The sequence below is a fragment of the Vicia villosa genome, unplaced genomic scaffold (assembly GCF_029867415.1).
Source record: "Vicia villosa cultivar HV-30 ecotype Madison, WI unplaced genomic scaffold, Vvil1.0 ctg.000349F_1_1, whole genome shotgun sequence".
NCBI lineage: Eukaryota > Viridiplantae > Streptophyta > Magnoliopsida > Fabales > Fabaceae > Vicia > Vicia villosa.
Window position 1 is genome coordinate 263,957 of NW_026705156.1, and position 23,354 is coordinate 287,310.

Here is a 23,354-nt window from a genome sequence, read left to right on the forward strand (position 1 = left end):
CGACAAATTAATTCCAGTTTTGTCTTTAACCATGGAGAGGGGTTAAAATATGCTAAGCCGAGATATAATTTATAGTCTAAGTCTGGCCTACTAAAAATATTAATGCCTAAGTCTGATATGAAGCTTATATAGACTTATTTTTAGGTTTAAAGTTCAAATTATCATCCTACTTAAAATCTTATTTTATTTAAATATACGTGAATAAAAATTCAATTAATATATAAAATATCTATAGTTTGTTTGCATTCATTTATATGAATTTATCTATATAAATTTTGTGTATTTATTTAAGAAAACTTATAAAAATAGTTTATGATACTTTTCATAAAGTGCTTTAGTTTATTAGTATAAAATTTTTAAAGTAATTAAGTTTTATTTTGTATTTTAATTCAAAATTCAATATATAATATAATAATTATTATCATATTTATTTTAATATGTGGGCTTGATAAGTTTAAATAATTATTTTTATAGCGGAAGGCTTAATATTTTTAAATAAATAGATTTTTCAAATTAAAAAATTTATGTTTTATTTTTAATTTTAAAAAAAACTGACTTGACTTAAGTCTAGGTAGATTAGATCGTAAATTTCTGTTAGTTGATTTGATTTATTTTCATTTCAACTTAAAAGGTTTATCTTAATTCTTGAGTTTAAGTGATTCAATTGGATTCAAATTTGAAAAGATTGGTCCCAAATTTCATTGGTTATTCCATTCTTTAGATTTGAATATACGTGAGCCCAAAGATTTGAATGTACAAATTCCAACAACAGACATGATAACGGGTGCCAACTTATTAGGAATCAAGGGCCATTTTCACATGATAACATGGGTGTTATTTTCTAACTTGTTTACAACTTCATATTCCAATTCCTTGGCTTTTTAGTCAATCACTGTTTATTTTACCTGATTCTTCTGCATTGATTAGAAAAGTATGCTAGCAATCATAATTAGGCCTAACTGAATTTGACTTTGGCAAGATTATTCACTGCTGTTTTCGTTCCTAGTTATAACATCATTTATTAATATTTGTGTTTTAATTTAATACAAAACAAAAGTGGAAAAGAAAATTGGGGCATTAAGTGTCTAAGACGTCTCCAAACACCTTATCTAAGCAGTTATGATTGAGAGGACATGTGTGTGGTTACCCCCGTAGAAGAAGAAATCTCATACTTTTCTAACCAATTGGCACGGCTATTGGTTTCTCAAAATATATGATGTAGGACGAAGTTTGGAAAATGATTCCCCGGACTAGTTATCATCAAAAGTAGTAAACTATATGCATAAAACAGATATTTTAAAATTCAGCTTGATCGGGCAAGGAGATTAGTGTTGGGTGCAAGTGTTAGTGGTTAAAGTCTCACATTATTTATAAATGGGTGAAATATTGGATTCATAAGAGAGAGAACACATTAACCTAACACTTTAAGGTTTTGGGTTGAGATGTGGTGTCTCCCTCTCTTGTGGTCCTGAAGCATTGGTCTCATTGATGCTCCCGACTTCACCAGACTCTCCAATAGTGGTATCAGAGTCGTGGTTCGGTTTGGTGTAGGGAGCGAGAGTTGCATTGGTCCCGTTAGTGCTCCCAACTTCACCGGACAACCCAACAGTGGTATCGAAGTCGTAATTTGACTTTGTGGAGGAGCAGGAGCTGGATCCGGTGTAGGATCATGTTATAGGATGTGGGGATCACACTTGTGGGGGAGAATGTTGGGTGCAAATGTGAGTGATTAAAGTTTCATGTTTCCTATGAACGGTGAAATGTTAGATTTATAAAAGAGATTACTCATTTACCTAACACCTTAAGGTTTTGGGTTGAGATGTGGCGTCTCCCTCTCTTGTGGTCCTGGAGCATTAGTCTTGTTGGTGCTCTCAAGGAAGCAGGAGCTGGATCTGGTGTTGGATCCTATTAGGACGTGGGGGACTCACACTTGTGAGGGAGAATGTTGGGTGCAAGTGTGAGTGGTTAAAGTCCTACATTGTCTATGAATGGGTGAAATGTTGGATTTATAAGAGAGATAACTCATTTACCTAACACCTTAAGGTATTGGGTTCAGATGTAGCGTCTCCCTCTCTTGTGGTTTTGGAGAATTGGTTTCGTTGGTGCTCCCGACTTCACCGGTCTCCCTAACAGTGATATCAGAGTTATGACTCGGCTTTGTGGGAGAGCGGGAGCTGGATCCGTTGTAGGATCCACTTATAGGATGTGGGAGAGTCACACTTGTGGGGCAGAACGTTGGGTGCAAGTGTGGGTGATTAAAATCACACATTGTCTATGAATACCCACTCACCTATCACCTTAAGGTTTTAGGTGGAGATGTGGTGTCTCCCTCTCGTGTGGTTTTGGAGCATTAGTCATATTGGTGCTCCCGACTTCATCGGACTCCCTAACAAGTAGAACGACTAGAAAGATAAAAAATTGAAAAATACAATTGATTTGATGGAAACTAGTGTCGCACGCTCGCAAAAAATGAACAGAGTCGCCACCAATATATTTATCCCATAAGGGAAAGGAATATCAGAAAACCTAACAAAGGAAGGAACAGGGTCTTGCGACCAGAGAATCAAGGTACGGGAGTCGGTTACGCGAGGGGAAGGTACTAGCACCCCTCACGCCCATCGTACTCGATGGTATCCACCTATGTTTGTTTCTATCTAAAGGGTGTATATCTATGTCTATGTCTATATATGCGAATGAATGCAAAATGTAGGGAAAATAAAGAATTGTACTCGCACGGGCCCTACCCCGCTGCCTACGTATCCTTTTCAGGAATCAGAGTTACCGTAGCTCGGCTAAAGATTTTCTGTTTGTTTTTGTGTTTTTTAGTTGGGCGGCGTTAACGCTCACGCTCTTGCACAAGGGGACAGCCTAGGATGCAATGGAGCGGAGATAACTTGCCCTTAAGAAAAGAAGAAAAAGAGAGATTGGTTTGTGTCTTTTAGGGTAATTCCATGATGACGAGAACCCACTACAAGGTCTCGCATCACTTCCTTACTTTTGCTTTAAATCTGACCATCTATTAGGTTTTTTTGAAGTGTTTTTGGTTGGTGTTTTTTAAGGGAATTTGTTTGTGACTTAGATCATACCAAAAAGAGTTTGGTTTGCATATTTAGAGAACGCACATCGAGGCCTACGCCACAATCGTTTCTCTAAATAACGGTTAAGAAATACATCGAGGCTTCACACCTCAATCATTTCTTCTCCGCTAAGTAAAGGAAATACAAAAAGAAGTTTTTTATGAATATTTAGAGAATGCACATCGAGGCCTATGCCACAATCGTTTCTCTAAATAACGGTTAAGAAATACACCGAGGTCTCACACCTCAATCATTTCTTCTCCGCTAAGTAGAAAAGAACATACATCGGGGCCTACACCCCAATCATTTCCTTCCTACTATGAAATATAGTAACGGTATGATCTTCATCGGTATTTATTAAGTATTTTAAAAGTTGAAAAGAAAATGAATGCGAACGGGAACTAAGCCTATTTCTAATCTAAGTTGTTCTAATCCCTATTTATGTACAAGAGGAAATCTGAACCTAATGTTAACATGGTAATGGAATAAAATCTAAAAGGAGCATATAAAAGATATTAACAAAATAGGCCAAAAATATGGCCAAAAACAAGTAACAAAATCACACATCAATTATACAAAATATAGCATGGAAATGGTAAAAAATGAAGAAAACGGTTCAAGTGTTAGTGCAAAATTAAACTAGAAAATACTACTATTCTTTTATAGAATTTTTATGAGGGAGAATTCAATCAATTAAATGTCAGAGCTAACCTAAAAACCTACTATTTTTTATGTTGATTTTTACGAAAGAGAAATGAACTCTAAATCAAGCAAAAAGGAGACTAAAATAATAAGCCTAAAACTAATGTTTTTTATGAACATTTTTTATGTCAAAATTAGTATCGAAGCCTAAAAAGATAGTAGAAAAATTAGTATTTTATCACCTAAAAGAAAATAGGACAAAGTCTAGCAAAACCTAAATTCTAGTCATGAAGAAAAGAAACAGAGGGGTGTAATGTTGAAAATAGTGGTGAGGTTAGAAACAGGCGTAGGGCCCATGGATGCTGGCCCATCTGTATTGTTTTTTTGTTCAAACATTCAGCATAAAAATGAAAGATGTGCATTGGGCTATGGGGGGTGTGGAAGCAATTCGTACATGGCCCAAAGCTTGATCCATGGATTCAGATTTTTCAGTTTTCGATCAGACTTTACTAAAAAATAAAAAGAAAAGATTAAAACACAAAGGGAATTAGGGTTTACCTGTCAATATGGCTGTTGGAGTCCTTCGAAGAACTTCTTCTTCTGCATCACGAACAGACGACGACGGCTCACCTGAGCTTTGACGGTGCGCGGCGGAAGACGTCAACCTTCTAGGATTCTCCGTCTCAATAATCTTTCAAATGCGAATTTACCGACGAACACACGAGCGTGAATTTGAAATGCGATACCGACTGGAGTTCGTCCGACGCGATTTCAACATGACGAAGACAAATAGAAATTCGGAGGTTCTCGGTGAATCCAGGTAAGACGTCTTTCTTTTTTCTGATTACAGCTTCATCTCTTCTCTTCTCACACTCGTTTGCGTTTCTGAATCGTTGCCGTTGATGCAGAGAAGGTGCGTTGTTATTGTTGAAGATGATGAAACGTGGGTGAATGAAGATTGGAGAGAGGATTGAAGAAGATGATGGTTGAATGAATCGTGGTTAAGGTTGAAGAAGAGGATGAAGACGTTGAAATTGCAGGGATGAATGAAGGTGTTGATTGAAGAAGAGTATGGAGAAGATGAAGAAGAACTGAGATTGAAGGTGATGGTGGTTCTGAGTTTGTGAGCAATGGTGAAGAAGCTTTGTGGAGAATTGGAGATAATGAAGTGGAGACAGAGAGTTCTGAGAGTGGTGGAGCTACTGGTTTTTATAGTTGAAGGCGAAGAGGAGAATTCAGTTGAGGTTAGTTACTCTTCTTCTTTTTCTGTTAACTGTCAGTTGCAATTGGTTAAGAAGTGGTTTAGGTTTGTAACTGAACTAGTTACTTATTGGTTATTGGTTTGAAAAGTGGTTGAAGTTTGTTGTGGTTAGTTAAGGGGCGAGTTACTAAATTCAGTTTTTCTGTTACGAATCTGTTTTGGTGGTTATGAGAATTCTGTTTTGGTTTTGAAAGTTTTTTTTGTTAGGACAGTTTTGAGTAGTTGCTTCTGTTAGTATGTATGTAGAATTGGATTTTGGTATACTCTGGACTGAACTTGATTTTTTTCTAGAATGCAGAACCTAAAATTAACTTGGAAGGAAATTAAAAATGGGATTTAAATACTGTAGGTATGTGTATTAGCTGGGCTGCTGTTTGGTATATTTTGTACATGGTGAGTATGCTGCGGATGTATCTTGAATTTGAATGAACAGGCTAAGATAATGTGTGTGCAGTGAGTGAATATGTCTTGAACTGGTAGTGATGCTGCTTGAATTTTTATGTGTATACAGGTACATGATGCAGCAGGTTTATTTGAGTTTTTATTTTGAATGTAATTGCAGGGCTGATGCGTGTAAGGCTAGCAGTGAAACGGTTTCCCCACGGATCTGCACAATTGATGTGATTACGGCGGGTTTGACGCAGGGACCGGTTTGTCTATGGTATGTGCGAGACTGTTTGAAATTAGCTATGTATGTGAATGCATTTGTGGTGGAAACTGTAGGTTTGATGATGGTTTTGATCATGTGGTTTATGAATCTTGCTAAACAGAATGCGGGTTTGAAATATGATGGCTGAATTTGAATGCCTTTTGTTTGGTTTTGTGCAGCTGCCGGGAGTATGGTTATGATGCAAGAATGGTATACTTGGGAACTAAGAAGCGACATGATCATGATACATGGTGAAATAAGGAAACTTATTGAAGATTGGTCTGGAAACTCAACTGTCTTGCAAGCTGACGGTGCATTTACGGGATGAACCATGGAGGCAAGCACACCATTGATGGAAGCTTAGGATTAAAAATAATAGGGTAGAGTAATTTTTGTGTGGTTCTTTTGTAGTTGAATCTTGGAATTTTTCTTTGTAATGGACTGTGAAACGGTATTTGAACGAATGTAATATGAATTGTGTAATAGGAATATGGATTCTTGAACGAATGTTTGGAAAATGATGGACATTGTATTTTTGATAAATTGTAGAGTTCTTGAAAGGAAATTGTTTGAATGGTTCATGAATGAATGTTAAAGCTTGGGGTGTTTGTGATGCTTTGTTTGGATAGGTGTGACTTGTATGGCCGTTTTTTGTTTTCGATGTCTCAAAAATCTTAGGCATGTTATGAAATGTTTTCTTTTGAATGTCTTGCAACACAAGTAACAACATGGACCAATTTTTTTTGTCTGGCGACTATGCCCAAGTATTGAGAAGGAGTTCAGGATGATTTTAGGACCAAACTCCAATTGATTAGTCAATCTCAAGTTTAAGGAAATAAACCCCAATTCTTGATCATTGAGCCATAACCTCAGTTCCTCTTATCCATGCTCATAGAGAATTCCGTTGGAATTAAAGCTTGCATGATATGGACATTTCAAACCAAGTCAAACACTGTTTTATTCCATGATCCTTGATCCCATGCCTTAGGAATTTATTTAATGAATGGATGCAAAGTGTTAGATGACCTAATGGGGAATGCATGTGAAATGAGAAGCTAAAGCCAGATAGAAATAAAGGGGTAGGACAAATTTGGGGTATGACAGCTGCCCCTATTTAATCGTCTTAAACCTGAAGGTGAGATTGGCGCTAGCCATTCGAACATTCGAGGTAGAAGAAGATTAAATATCAAAGTACCCGAAATTTGTCCTAAAGAGAAGATGGTATGAGTGTTATCCTTATTTTTTTTTGTTTTTGTTTTGATATCTGCTGGGGAAAGAGAAATGTTTTTTTTTTTTGGTGGAAAAGTTTATGGTAAGCAATGGTTGGATGGTGATAGCTTGTAACGTAGCCAAGGTGCCAATACAAGGTTCTCAATGGAAATGATTGTTGTATGAAACTGTGGTTGGAAAATACGGGTTTGATGGAAAAGGTAGGACCTACGATCTGTGACTCGAAACTAGGGTAAGGTCAACGGACCTACGACCCACAAGAATTGAAAAAGATGAGGATAAGGTTGACAGACCTACGATCCACAAGAAATGAAAAAGACGAGGATAAGGTTGACAGACCTATGATCCACAAGAAATGAAAAAGACGAGGATAAGGTTGACAGACCTACGATCCACAAGAATTGAAAGAAGTGATGAACATCAACACTGAGGTTGGAGGACATCAACGCTGAGGTTGGAGCGTATCAACACTGAGGATGGGGGACATCAACACTGAGGTTGTGAAAGGAAAGGCGTCGACACTGAGGTCGAGGACATCAACACTGAGGTTGGACAAGAAAAGATAAACATCAACACTGAGGTTGTGAATGACGATTGGCATCGACGCAGAGGTCGGTGAAGGGATGATAGGCATGAACACTGAGGTTGGACAAGCAAAGGATAGACATCAACACTGGGGTTGGGAAAGAAAGGTATCGACACTGAGGTCAAGGGAAGAAAAAATTAATATCAATACTGAGGTTGGGGATTGGTTTTGAAATGGTTTGCCGGGACGGAAGGTAAAGGATACGCAACACGGGGGTTGGATCTAAAAGTTTTTCCGTACGAGGGGAAGGGACCACGGAGACTAGTGACGACTAGACTCGATCAAAAGACATAATCACGAAGATGTTGATGCTTGCGAAGCATAAGAATTACATTAATCCCTCAGGCCAAAGGCGGGGTGTAACTCATCAAGAGTGGCAATCGTTCGAATTGCCACACACCAAGTATGGTTATTCAAACGGTTGAAAAATGAGATGGGTTGAATGCCCACCCTCATTCGCACTCTAATCTTCACGCAGCACACGGGAAATAACCTCGGAGACAACGATTCTGACGAAGAAGGCCAGGAGAGAGAAGATAAGATTTCTTTTTGGGATTGAGAATACCAGGTATTGGCACCATGGTTTGAGGAGATTTGTGATGTAGTAGCAGATATCAATCAGAGTTTGTAAGGACAACTTTTCTGTGGGGATGTATCATCGTCTTGATTGAATGTTGATTTGTGTTATCTGGCTTATGCTTTGTATGCATGTTTGAATTTTTCTGTATGGCGTAATGCTCCACCTTGATGGAAATGCTACGCTTTTGAGAATGCAATGCTATATGCAATGAATTCTATATGCAAAGTGCCAAATAAAGGCATTAGTGATAGGAGGAGGATCATTGGGGTCCGTTGCTTATTGTCTTGAGGTGCCAATATGAATCGGTGTTGGAAACCATGCAGTACCAAAGATCTTTAGCAACTGCACTGAGGGTTGGAATGTAGTTTCGTTGGGGAGGAAGTGACTTCATCTGACTTTCCCCACATCTTGAACTGCTTGGGGATGGTGAGTTTGAGGAGATTCCCTCGATTCACCATGTTGAGGATGAGAAATACAGGCAAGGAGACCAGGTTGGGGAAGTGGAACAACTCTCATGAGAAATAAACTCATGTGCTTGGGGAGAGGCCAAGGTTCTAGGAGGAATTAACTCCTATGATCATGGAGAGACAATAAAACTCAGAAGATTGTGCCCCAAGCTTCGTGAACTAAGGAGTTTGCCCCAAGGGATCCTTGGAGAGATCTGTCGAATCTCGACGTAAATGCCCCAGATTGGTTGAACTCAAGAGAGATTCCTCGACTTGATTGCCCCAGATTGACCAACGGTGAATGGATGCCTCAGTTGACAGAGTCTTCACATAACTTGCCCCTTGGAGTGATTAGCCTTTGAAGTGAAAGGCTCATGGAATCGATCAACTTTTTCTGCAGTTGTTCATTGTTGGATCTTCCTTGATGTCAAGTGTTTATTCACAAGTAAAAGATATTTGTTTTGAAGATGATAATCCTAATGCAATGCTTATGCTAGCTTCGAGATCAAAGTTTTTGAAACAAAGTTGTGACATTCAGTGTTTGAATTATTTGTCACATCGATATCAACATGAATGGTAAGCAATATCTAGGAGTCAGTTTTTACACAGCTTGCTTTTGAAATAAACCCTGCTTCAATTAGGTCTTTTAAGGGTTGTAACGTGGCCTGGTTCACGGTTTTAGAAAGAAAGGGTTTAAGGCTCAAAGTCTAACCTAACCCACCCATTCTTCGTGATGTTCTCCAGTCCTAAGTTCAATTTAACCTGATATGAGCGTCCATCCTTCAAGAGGAGTTTGAAATGATTGAGGAACCAATGAAGCCTTCTTGGACATGGCAGTCACTCACTTTCTTTTTGGTGTCTGATCACACGACTTCGTTCCTTTGATGAGGATCTTTATGTTGTAATCCTCGTTTTTTGCTTTTGCTTTGCCTTTCTTTTTTATTTCCCTAACTTTTGCCTGGACAAATTCTTTTTGAATTTTATTTTGGAGTCCAGCGGGATGCCCTAATTTTGCCTAAGTCACTTGTTTTCAAGTTGTTGACTTAGCGGGCTCTTTTTTTTTTTCAATCCTTTCTTTTTTGAATAAGTCGTGTGATCCTGGATCTCTGATTTGTTGGAGGTGATTGTGACTGCCTCATTCTTTGATTGATGAGGGAGTACCGTCGTGGTATTGAGTTTCCTCAACCTTTTGAAAGATAACCATTGTTGTATCCTTGGATGTATACTCCTGATGAATTCTGAATGCTCGATCAGCTTAATTGAATGCTACCCTGCCCCTGGGTTAAATGTGAGGGTTTTTTTTTTTGTATAGAAAAGAAACTCCTACTTCAAGGCTCAAAGGGGTTAACGATGGTCTATCTCCCTTATATCTCCAGTGTTTGGGGATTTGAAACAATGCCTGTACATCCTCAGCGGGGTTTTATTCAAAAGCACATGATTAAAGATTTTGCGTTTTTATTTTTTTTCATCATTCTCCTTTTGATGTTTTTTGCTTTGGTCAAGAGTTTGATATCGATAGACAGAAAGATATGAGTGAACACGAATGGATTGGTTCGACACTAGCATATGCAGTGCATTTTTATTTTTATTAAAAACAAACAAGTTTTACATGGAAGTAACATTTAACAAAACAAGGAAAATTACAAATGAAAATGCAAAAATGAATTGATGATTGCCATAGTTGAGGAGGCTTGACTCCGTCTGGACTTGTTGATCTTGAATACTTTCTGCAGTTCCTTACAAACACTTCAGATTACTTCAAAAGAAAACTCCGACGAAGTCACCCAAGAGTTGTAAACTTTTGCCTTACTTTAGGGATTCGAGCAATGCGAGTGATGCAATGCTCAAGATAAGAGTATGTCTTGCTTATCCCTCGTGCGGGAGCCCCATGAACCCTTCAATTTATGTGAAGACCATTTGGAGTGAATGATATCGCTTTGGAGTCAATGAGATCTTGGACCTTGCGTTTCAAAATATTACAATCCTCAGTTGAATGTCCAGATGCCCCAGAATGGTACTCACACTTGGCGTTTAAGTCATATCCTTGAGGAATCGGTGTTGGAGGGGGCTTAGCCTCCCTTAGTTCGACCAAGGATTCATTGAGTAAATGAGAGAGTAGTTGACTGTGGGTCATAGGAATCGGGTCAATCTTTCTTGGTGGTCTTCTCGGCCTTCGTGGACCTTGTTGTTGGTAATTTTGGTGATAGTTAAGAACATGAACCTGAGGATAAGCAGGGAGTTCTTCTTCTCTATTCTCTGAAATTGCATTTGTTTCACTTTTCTCTTCTTCTGTGAATTCGGAAGCATTGGCCATATCTTGGATTTTACCCATCTTTAAGGCGTTTTCAATTCGTTCTCCTACGACAACCAAACTTGAGAATTCGGAGGAAGCACACCCAATCATCATGTTCAGATAAGGATCTTTCAGAGTATTCATGAACATGTCTACAAGCTCTCGTTCCAAAAGAGGAGGTTGGACTCTGGAAGCTAATTCTCTCCACCTTTGTGAATACTCTTTAAAAGACTCATCAACCTTCTGAGTTAAACTTTGGAGTTGTAGTCTAGTAGGAGCCATATCGCTGTTGTACTTGTAATGCTTGAGAAAAGCCTCTGCTAGTTCATCCCAAGTGCGAACATGGGTTCGTTCAAGTCGTGTATACCACTCAAGGGATGTCCCACTTAGGCTATCCTGAAAGAAGTGCATGAGAAGCTTATCATTTTCTGCATATGGTGCCATCTTGTTGCAGAATGCCTTGATGTGACTCATCGGGCAAGTGGTACCCTTGTATTTCTCAAAACTGGGGACTTTGAATTTAGCAGGAATCTTGATATCAGGAACTAGGCACAAATCAATAGCATTCAAACCAGAGGAGCTTCGACCTTCTAAAGCATTCAATCTTTCTTCCAGGAGATGGAATTTTCTCTCATTTTCCTCGATCGGGAACTTGAAAGTTTCAAGTTCAGAATCGTTCTCATGATGTGAACCATCCTTATTAGGAACTTCCACGGGCACAAGTTTTGATCCCCCATTAGCAACAGTGGTCGGAGTATCATTAATCAGCTTAGCAACACTTTGTCTGAGCTCTTCTTGCCCCTGAGTAACAACATTGAGAGTCTCCAAGAGTTGGGTCATCCTCTCACCCATAACATCCATGTCCTTACGAAGTTCAGCCTGGTTTTGTTCAAGACGGTCCATGATTCTCCTCTGATTAATCCTTGTATGATACAGATGTAGGGAAGTCAAATTTGTTGATGAAGCAGAAATCTGGATTGAAAGGGACCCCAATTAGCTTCTGATACGGAACCATGACATGCAACATGATATGAATGCAATGTTTCATTTCCAAGGGATCCTAAAGTCTTTCCATACACTTTTGTCCTTCTTTTTTTCTTTTTTTTCTTTTGGAATCAAAGCTTTTCCTTTTTTGTATAGAATATCTTTTCTTTCTTTTTTTTTTTATTCTTCTATTTCCTTTTTTCTTTTTCTCTTTTTTGGAAATAGACTTTTGGATCCCCCATAAATGAAGTGGATAAAGAAATGATGTTATGCGATGCAACAGCATGGGGTCAACGGTCCACATAATCTTAGTAACCACTGTACAATCCTCTGAATAACTGATATAGATTAGATGTCATGAGATCAAAGGTTCGGCCTTGTATCATGGAACCATAGGAACAATAGTCACCATCATAACAGAATAGTCACCAACGGTACCTGTCATGTATATCCCTCCCCACTCACAGGTGTAGTCTAGGTCAGGGTAGGTCAAAATGGCAACCAGCGTTATCAGTCCTCCTGAGGCACCAATGTTGTTGCATCTACATGCCAACAATGATACCCCATTTGGACCTCGACTGGGCGTGGGTCTCATGATCGCACTAGACAAGACCTGACATCTCATCGGCGTCATGACTATCCACTCTATCCTAGGTATCCTATGTGTCACTCTGGCCTGGGTATTGGGCCTTTTACCTCATAGAACATCCCACCCAACCTGCAAAACAGAACAGAAGACCCCAAGGAACACAGAATATAATCCATATGCATGATGTGCAAACAGAAATAAACATGATATGCAAGCAGAAGAATAAACATGCAAACATATATACAAGGTATAGACATAAAAACAAATGAACACCCAGTAAATAAACAAACAAACGCAGGCTAGGATCGACTCGCTAAGGATGGACCAGCAACAGGTCTATCAACATCCCCAGCAGAGTCGCCAGCTGTCGCACGCTCGCAAAAAATGAACAGAGTCGCCACCAATATATTTATCCCATAAGGGAAAGGAATATCAGAAAACCTAACAAAGGAAGGAACAGGGTCTTGCGACCAGAGAATCAAGGTACGGGAGTCGGTTACGCGAGGGGAAGGTACTAGCACCCCTCACGCCCATCGTACTCGATGGTATCCACCTATGTTTGTTTCTATCTAAAGGGTGTATATCTATGTCTATGTCTATATATGCGAATGAATGCAAAATGTAGGGAAAATAAAGAATTGTACTCGCACGGGCCCTACCCCGCTGCCTACGTATCCTTTTCAGGAATCAGAGTTACCGTAGCTCGGCTAAAGATTTTCTGTTTGTTTTTGTGTTTTTTAGTTGGGCGGCGTTAACGCTCACGCTCTTGCACAAGGGGACAGCCTAGGATGCAATGGAGCGGAGATAACTTGCCCTTAAGAAAAGAAGAAAAAGAGAGATTGGTTTGTGTCTTTTAGGGTAATTCCATGATGACGAGAACCCACTACAAGGTCTCGCATCACTTCCTTACTTTTGCTTTAAATCTGACCATCTATTAGGTTTTTTTGAAGTGTTTTTGGTTGGTGTTTTTTAAGGGAATTTGTTTGTGACTTAGATCATACCAAAAAGAGTTTGGTTTGCATATTTAGAGAACGCACATCGAGGCCTACGCCACAATCGTTTCTCTAAATAACGGTTAAGAAATACATCGAGGCTTCACACCTCAATCATTTCTTCTCCGCTAAGTAAAGGAAATACAAAAAGAAGTTTTTTATGAATATTTAGAGAATGCACATCGAGGCCTACGCCACAATCGTTTCTCTAAATAACGGTTAAGAAATACACCGAGGTCTCACACCTCAATCATTTCTTCTCCGCTAAGTAGAAAAGAACATACATCGGGGCCTACACCCCAATCATTTCCTTCCTACTATGAAATATAGTAACGGTATGATCTTCATCGGTATTTATTAAGTATTTTAAAAGTTGAAAAGAAAATGAATGCGAACGGGAACTAAGCCTATTTCTAATCTAAGTTGTTCTAATCCCTATTTATGTACAAGAGGAAATCTGAACCTAATGTTAACATGGTAATGGAATAAAATCTAAAAGGAGCATATAAAAGATATTAACAAAATAGGCCAAAAATATGGCCAAAAACAAGTAACAAAATCACACATCAATTATACAAAATATAGCATGGAAATGGTAAAAAATGAAGAAAACGGTTCAAGTGTTAGTGCAAAATTAAACTAGAAAATACTACTATTCTTTTATAGAATTTTTATGAGGGAGAATTCAATCAATTAAATGTCAGAGCTAACCTAAAAACCTACTATTTTTTATGTTGATTTTTACGAAAGAGAAATGAACTCTAAATCAAGCAAAAAGGAGACTAAAATAATAAGCCTAAAACTAATGTTTTTTATGAACATTTTTTATGTCAAAATTAGTATCGAAGCCTAAAAAGATAGTAGAAAAATTAGTATTTTATCACCTAAAAGAAAATAGGACAAAGTCTAGCAAAACCTAAATTCTAGTCATGAAGAAAAGAAACAGAGGGGTGTAATGTTGAAAATAGTGGTGAGGTTAGAAACAGGCGTAGGGCCCATGGATGCTGGCCCATCTGTATTGTTTTTTTGTTCAAACATTCAGCATAAAAATGAAAGATGTGCATTGGGCTATGGGGGGTGTGGAAGCAATTCGTACATGGCCCAAAGCTTGATCCATGGATTCAGATTTTTCAGTTTTCGATCAGACTTTACTAAAAAATAAAAAGAAAAGATTAAAACACAAAGGGAATTAGGGTTTACCTGTCAATATGGCTGTTGGAGTCCTTCGAAGAACTTCTTCTTCTGCATCACGAACAGACGACGACGGCTCACCTGAGCTTTGACGGTGCGCGGCGGAAGACGTCAACCTTCTAGGATTCTCCGTCTCAATAATCTTTCAAATGCGAATTTACCGACGAACACACGAGCGTGAATTTGAAATGCGATACCGACTGGAGTTCGTCCGACGCGATTTCAACATGACGAAGACAAATAGAAATTCGGAGGTTCTCGGTGAATCCAGGTAAGACGTCTTTCTTTTTTCTGATTACAGCTTCATCTCTTCTCTTCTCACACTCGTTTGCGTTTCTGAATCGTTGCCGTTGATGCAGAGAAGGTGCGTTGTTATTGTTGAAGATGATGAAACGTGGGTGAATGAAGATTGGAGAGAGGATTGAAGAAGATGATGGTTGAATGAATCGTGGTTAAGGTTGAAGAAGAGGATGAAGACGTTGAAATTGCAGGGATGAATGAAGGTGTTGATTGAAGAAGAGTATGGAGAAGATGAAGAAGAACTGAGATTGAAGGTGATGGTGGTTCTGAGTTTGTGAGCAATGGTGAAGAAGCTTTGTGGAGAATTGGAGATAATGAAGTGGAGACAGAGAGTTCTGAGAGTGGTGGAGCTACTGGTTTTTATAGTTGAAGGCGAAGAGGAGAATTCAGTTGAGGTTAGTTACTCTTCTTCTTTTTCTGTTAACTGTCAGTTGCAATTGGTTAAGAAGTGGTTTAGGTTTGTAACTGAACTAGTTACTTATTGGTTATTGGTTTGAAAAGTGGTTGAAGTTTGTTGTGGTTAGTTAAGGGGCGAGTTACTAAATTCAGTTTTTCTGTTACGAATCTGTTTTGGTGGTTATGAGAATTCTGTTTTGGTTTTGAAAGTTTTTTTTGTTAGGACAGTTTTGAGTAGTTGCTTCTGTTAGTATGTATGTAGAATTGGATTTTGGTATACTCTGGACTGAACTTGATTTTTTTCTAGAATGCAGAACCTAAAATTAACTTGGAAGGAAATTAAAAATGGGATTTAAATACTGTAGGTATGTGTATTAGCTGGGCTGCTGTTTGGTATATTTTGTACATGGTGAGTATGCTGCGGATGTATCTTGAATTTGAATGAACAGGCTAAGATAATGTGTGTGCAGTGAGTGAATATGTCTTGAACTGGTAGTGATGCTGCTTGAATTTTTATGTGTATACAGGTACATGATGCAGCAGGTTTATTTGAGTTTTTATTTTGAATGTAATTGCAGGGCTGATGCGTGTAAGGCTAGCAGTGAAACGGTTTCCCCACGGATCTGCACAATTGATGTGATTACGGCGGGTTTGACGCAGGGACCGGTTTGTCTATGGTATGTGCGAGACTGTTTGAAATTAGCTATGTATGTGAATGCATTTGTGGTGGAAACTGTAGGTTTGATGATGGTTTTGATCATGTGGTTTATGAATCTTGCTAAACAGAATGCGGGTTTGAAATATGATGGCTGAATTTGAATGCCTTTTGTTTGGTTTTGTGCAGCTGCCGGGAGTATGGTTATGATGCAAGAATGGTATACTTGGGAACTAAGAAGCGACATGATCATGATACATGGTGAAATAAGGAAACTTATTGAAGATTGGTCTGGAAACTCAACTGTCTTGCAAGCTGACGGTGCATTTACGGGATGAACCATGGAGGCAAGCACACCATTGATGGAAGCTTAGGATTAAAAATAATAGGGTAGAGTAATTTTTGTGTGGTTCTTTTGTAGTTGAATCTTGGAATTTTTCTTTGTAATGGACTGTGAAACGGTATTTGAACGAATGTAATATGAATTGTGTAATAGGAATATGGATTCTTGAACGAATGTTTGGAAAATGATGGACATTGTATTTTTGATAAATTGTAGAGTTCTTGAAAGGAAATTGTTTGAATGGTTCATGAATGAATGTTAAAGCTTGGGGTGTTTGTGATGCTTTGTTTGGATAGGTGTGACTTGTATGGCCGTTTTTTGTTTTCGATGTCTCAAAAATCTTAGGCATGTTATGAAATGTTTTCTTTTGAATGTCTTGCAACACAAGTAACAACATGGACCAATTTTTTTTGTCTGGCGACTATGCCCAAGTATTGAGAAGGAGTTCAGGATGATTTTAGGACCAAACTCCAATTGATTAGTCAATCTCAAGTTTAAGGAAATAAACCCCAATTCTTGATCATTGAGCCATAACCTCAGTTCCTCTTATCCATGCTCATAGAGAATTCCGTTGGAATTAAAGCTTGCATGATATGGACATTTCAAACCAAGTCAAACACTGTTTTATTCCATGATCCTTGATCCCATGCCTTAGGAATTTATTTAATGAATGGATGCAAAGTGTTAGATGACCTAATGGGGAATGCATGTGAAATGAGAAGCTAAAGCCAGATAGAAATAAAGGGGTAGGACAAATTTGGGGTATGACAACTAGTATGACCCAAACGATTTACCAGACAAACTAGTGTATTGGTTGATTTGTTTGAACATGTAAAATGCACTTTTTTTACTAACACATTTTGTAGAAGTGGAAAAAATTGAAATTGAAATTATTACATCCTTTATGTCTCAACTCGAAATATGAAACTTTGAAAATCCTAAGAATTCCCCTCGCATTCCTTAATCTACCTTAGAGAAACTTTACTTTTAAAATCAATTTTTCTATTTATCATAGATTACTTCTTGTTGTTATTCAATTTTTTTATGGTGTTGAAATTATTTATTTCATCTACCTTGAGGTTATTATTATTCAATCTTGATGTTACATTTTTCTTTTGTATTTATTATTTGTTATTTTGTTTGGCTAATTTTGCTGAATGTTATATAGTAATGATTTTGTATACCGTTTATTAGAAACGAGTTTCTCCTTACATTTTATAAATTTGATTATTGAATTTTTGAGCTCTTAGATTTAATTTTGACGTGTCTATTGAAAATTTCTTTAGATTTTATAGAAGTTTTTTTAGAATGTAATTATAATTTTTATGCTAGTGTATAAAGTGCACCTTCATCAGTTGTAGAGATAGGGAACAAGTATCCTCGACAATTCTTCTTAGTACCCAATTATTTTTATCACAAAGAGAATAAGAAAAAGTAACAATCCCTTAAGCAATAAAGTGCACCTTCATCAGTTGTAGAGAAACTACCACAAAGAGCACTAGTCGTAAGGTTACACTTTCCTTTGATATTGTTATGAAGTTTGGTCACCTGAGTTGTAATAGATGTTTTCTCATTTATTTCATGATATCCAGTTGGCGTCTTGTTAGTAGTATTGGGTCTAGTTCTTGTTGTTGGCCATTGGTAGGTGTTTGTCGATATACTCTTGATTATTTTAAAACCTTCAGTATATGACTTGTATAATAAGGTTTCATTCGAGGATGCATCCAACATATTCTATGAAGATATATTCTGTGAAGATGGCGTTAAATCATTGAAAAATGTTTTTTATTATATGCAAATTGGAATACCATGGTGAGGCATTTCCTTAACAACTTCTTGAATCTTACCAAAGCGTTAAATAATGACTAATCTCCCCCTTATCGAAATAAAGCAACCTCATTCCTCATATTGACATTCTGGACATGAGAGAAGTACTTATCTCCCCCTCTATCTAACTTTTATCATGATCCCGTAGAGAATAAGAAAATAATATGATTATGAAGGCGTCATTAGTGATCCCGGACACTTTGATGTTCATTTCAACTTCCTAAATTTGTTTCAAATACAAATGAGAGTAGGCGTGGAAATGGGGTAGGGTGGAGACTATTTTTATCTCACCCAGTCCCAAGCTCGAATCCCTAATCAATCTCTGTTACTAACCACAATCCTCACCGCGGATGAAAAATTGAACCCCGAACCCTTCTCAAGTAGGTTGAGGTTAGGTTCGGGTATCCCCATCCTCATCATCAATTTTTTAATAAAAAATAATATATTTCTCCAATATTAAATTATATTACAAATAACAAATTAAAACAATCCCCAAAAAATTCTAAACATACATTTCAAATATTTTAAATAATAACATACGAACCAAAATATCAAAGCGTTGATTATGCAACTAATATTCTAAAATATTAAAACTAAATAATAAAATACATACTAATATAAATATGGCGAGTTTAGGGGCAAGTTTGGGTGAGTACTAGTGTCTCCATTACTTGACTCATATCTATATTTTGTAATTGGGGAAAACCTAAATCCAATTTCAATCAAATCGTGTTTTCCCTATCAAACTCGGGAAAGATTCAAGTGAGTATCCATGGGTACGAGTTATGTTGCCGTGTCTAAATGAGGGGCATCTATAACATCACACGAAAATTGTCCAATAGTTTTCAATATCTGAAGCATCATGGGTTTAAACTAGATTTGTGATGCAACAATCTTAAGTCTAATGATATAAGTATTCATGGAATTAGGATAAAAAAAATATGAAGTCATTGATGCTTCTTGCTCTATTACTGGTGATGCCAATGATGTCTTAATTTTTCATGACTTCTTCAACTACTTAATCCTCTAATTCCTCTTGTTCAACTTGCTATACCTTAGGAACAATGTGTCCCTCAAACATATAGTAAGTTTGTTGAACTAGCTTTAGGATTCTGAATGTTCTTTATGGCTTGGAGTCGACTCCATATTTAAGGGAAATCTACGTGCACATTCTGATTCAACTTGTCATTTCACATAGGATATAAAACAAATAAAATGATGAGATGAATTGTCCAACTATATTTAATGAAAAATCAAAGCTTAATGACATAATCCCCAATAACAACGCCAAAAATCTCTTGGGTTAATTTCACATGGTTAAGTATATACATACAATCAAACTAGTATCAAATGATAAGAAAAGTATCAATCCCACGAGAATTTACATTATACATTTTGATAAATCATTTTAAACTAACAAAGTAACCCATGAGATAAAATAAATATTTTTATTAAGTATCATGTAACTAGGTTGTAGAACAAAAAAATGTATATTGAGTGTGAAACATAGTATGTGAATATGTTGGCAGTGATTCATCCCATGAGTTCATCTAGTGCCTATGGTGATGAGTGGCGTCATGTCAAGTGAGCTAGGGCTTAACTTCGTGGTGTTTTCCAATAACGTGAAAATATGCAATAGATCACTGAGGTTACCTAATATTTTAGCTCTCATTAGCATCATTGCACTACAAGTAAAACTTGTCATGTTTACCCTTCTAACCCTAATCTTTTATGTCAAAAGTGATTAAGTTAGAAACGTGTGTTCACTCGTTATTTTACCATGTTAGTTCTTGAGATCCATTTACTAAGCATTAACACATCTTAATAAACTTTTATTTAACCTTAAGATAATCATAATCTAAATTAAACATATGGAAATAGTTTACAAGAACTAAATTAATAATTCATAAACCACATTAATTCAAAGTCAAAAGATTACTTGTTCATGGAATTTTACATTATCCAACAAAATAGGATTAACTTAAAGTGAGCATAAAAAAATAGAATAATGATATAATAAGTTACACATTCTTAAACAAGTAAGAATAAAAATGACAAACCTAAAGAAGAAACCAAATTCCCTTGCAACATTCCAACTACATGTGATCTTTGGTTTCACCCCTCTTATCGTCAGATTGCACAAAATTGGATATGGGGGAAAGATAATGATAACAACTCTTGTTCTACCATTTCTTTCTTTAGGTGGATTCCTTCTCAACTTTCAATGTCTTTTTCATTATAGAGGTTCCTTTCTTTTTATAGTTATTCTTTTTGGTCCTTGGTCCAACTTCATTTTATCCAATAACATTGATCCAATAATGAACTATATTCATTTTTTTAAGGGAGTACTATGATAGTACACTGCACATGAGTGACAAATTTCGTTATTCTTGAAGTTTTTTCATCCTTAATTGTTCTTGCCAGCGCAACATGTATCCCAGAATCTTCCAACATTCATCTATTTCTCAAGTGTCGCGATTTCAACAACATCTTCTGGCACTTAATTCTAATAAGAATCAACACTCGAGCATTGTCGTGACACCACTCGTCATAAGAATTGATATTACACTATACAAACCAAGTGAAATGCATAGACAAGGCACATATTATTATCAACTATAAGCTATCAGTGATTGATTAAAAACACATAAAACTAACATTATTCACCAAAATAAGGCTATTAGTGATCATCAATGAAGGTAATAAAGTGTTATGTCCCACCATGGGACCTTTTAGATGTTGAGAATACATATGAATGAATAAGATCTATAATATGCTTTTTTTTCTTCTTCTTGCATTGCCTAATCTTTGAAAAGATATTATGTGTTGTTTTCCTTTTAAACAATCTTCACGAGATTCAAGTGGTTGGCATTTAGTAAGAATCTCTAAACATTTCTTGCTCATGTGACCTAGTCTCTTATGTCTTGAGCAATGTTGGTCTTTACATTATTTATCTTTCCCTGCATAATGTACATAGACTTTTACTTGTCCAATGAGAAACGATCATGATTCCTTTGCTGAGCTTCCATATACCAGCTTCAAATTGATTTGTCATTCCAACATCATCTAACTTTCCTACCAATATAAGAATTGTATGCGTGTCTGGAACATGTATCACATCCTTCAACGCGAGCTTATTTTCATTCTCTAGAACTCGAGTCACCCCATCAATGCCAACAATGTTGCTTGTGACATGGTTGCATGTCTTTTCCATGACAAGGTCTCATTTTTTATATGAAAATAATCCTTCATGAGAAGTTACTTGAAAGGATCCTCCTAAGTCAATTATTGAAATACAATAATTCAACACTAAACATATATAACTTTCATCTTTAATAAATATATCCTCGTTAATTGGTACAACTCCAATAACGGTCTCATATTCTTTCTTTGTTGGGCTGATATAGTTAGGATGGAGTGTTTTAGTATCTTAATCTTTTTAAGAATCTACACTCAAACTCTCTATGATATGTTATGTCATGATAATAATAACTTAGTCTAGTGTGAAACTTTGATCTACCTCATTATTTTTTTATGACCACTTTTTTTGAAATTCCTAATCATTCGTCTATTTACAATGACATTGGCTTCAAACTTTTTGTTCAAGACTCTTTCCCTTCGTCTTAATTCTTCATTTAAAAAATAATCAATAACAAATACATGTTAATCATTCTGTCTAAAAGAGAATTACGGAGAGTGACCATTAGGATGTCCCAAATCTCAAGTAAGGAACTAGGAAGTAGAAGTGTTTTTAACACGTCATCTATCTCCATTTATATTTTCTTCAATTTATTTGCAATACTTTTAAACACATTTAGATGTTCAGTCATGTTTTGATCATTTTAGTACTCAACCATCACCAATTGTCTAACAATGCGAATTTTATTTTTAGACATCTTCTCTTGAATAAACAATTCAAACTTTGTCCATAACGCATATGAATTAATATATGTTGATACATGCTCGAACAAGCTTCAATCAATGCAATTTCTTTATCACAACTACTGCTTTTTGATTCCATGTCACCCAATCTTTGTCGGTCTTCTCCTCGGATTTATCCTTCTAAGTGATTGGCTCATGCGAATCATATAAATACAAGTGGTCTTCCATCATTGGCTTCCACTAAATGTAATTACCATCGTTAGTTTAACAAGTGTGCTATATTTACACCTAGATTGCTACACCGTATGATTTACACTGTATAATTTCAATTTCAATTCAAGTGTGGCTCAAAAACCAATGCAGGTAAATATAATTAAAAAAAGTATATTGAATAGTATAAATTACGGTATATGTGTCATAATTTGGTGTAGCTATATCATTTCTGTTACTTTAAACATATCTCCTTCACGACTCATGAGTGTGACAAATTTAGTGTTTTCTAGATTGGGTGTTGGAACAGTCACTTGAGAGTAAGGTTGTGTTTGGATTAATAAATTAAAATGGAGCATAATTAAATGAAGTGGAGCATTGCAGAACCGAACAATAATTCATTCCATTATTTAAAATTTTAAAATTTAAATATTTCTTCTATTACCTACGTCTCAAATTGGATGAAACAGAAATAGAAGATTTAATTTACTAAATTATTTTACATTCTACTTCATTCCACGTTGAAATCTAATTATTTATCACTTCATTACATACTACCAATCTAATTTATAGTTAGGATGAGAACCAAGTGGAAGTGTATTTTTCTCTATCAAAACTTGAAGAGATCCCTATAGCTTTTGAGAAATTGAGAAGACTCTAACTCCTTGTTGATGGTAAGACCAATACCAATTCTGGAGAGATCCCTATAACTTTTGAGAAATTGAGAAGACTAACTCCATGTTTATGGTAAGACCAATACCAATTCTAAAGGATGGGGAAATGCATTGGGTAACTTTGGTAATGTATTCAGAAGGTAGATGTGTAATTAAAATAAATTATTTAAATGGGAAAATTAATTGATTAAGAAAGAGATGGAGAGAAAGTTGCTAAATCACCAAAATTCAAAGTTATCCCCCCATGTTGATCTCAAAGATTGATTGCTATTGCCATTTTCTCAAAGTTAAAATGCTATGCCATGCCTCTACATGCCCAATGTCTCAAAGAGTTGTAAATCGGACGAGACTTGAAGTTGAATTCTTACGATATCCATGTTCATCCAGGAACTCAAATAGGTACTGTGACAAAATTTAAATGTTTTAAAACATGCATGAAATTTATTATTTAACCATTCCTTACCTCAAAAAATGTTGAAGTTAACATGATCGCACCTCAAGATGCGATTTTAAATAATACAAATAGATTGTTCTTCGAAGTTCTCTC

The 23,354-nt window shown here is 36.5% G+C and overlaps 1 long non-coding RNA gene across 5 annotated transcripts; it reads left to right on the forward strand.

Moving 5' to 3' along the window:
* The first annotated feature begins 4,261 nt into the window (after window positions 1-4,261).
* Window positions 4,262-17,116, forward strand: LOC131627125 (uncharacterized). Of its 5 annotated transcripts, none has more exons than XR_009291400.1 (5): window positions 4,262-4,539; window positions 4,628-4,963; window positions 14,880-15,625; window positions 15,795-15,893; window positions 16,061-17,114. It is a non-coding gene; the product is annotated as an uncharacterized LOC131627125 (long non-coding RNA). The 5 variants fall into 5 exon arrangements; XR_009291398.1 differs by having other exon boundaries at window positions 14,880-15,215; window positions 15,524-15,893; window positions 16,061-17,112; XR_009291396.1 differs by having other exon boundaries at window positions 14,880-15,893.
* Window positions 17,117-23,354: the final 6,238 nt, after the last annotated feature.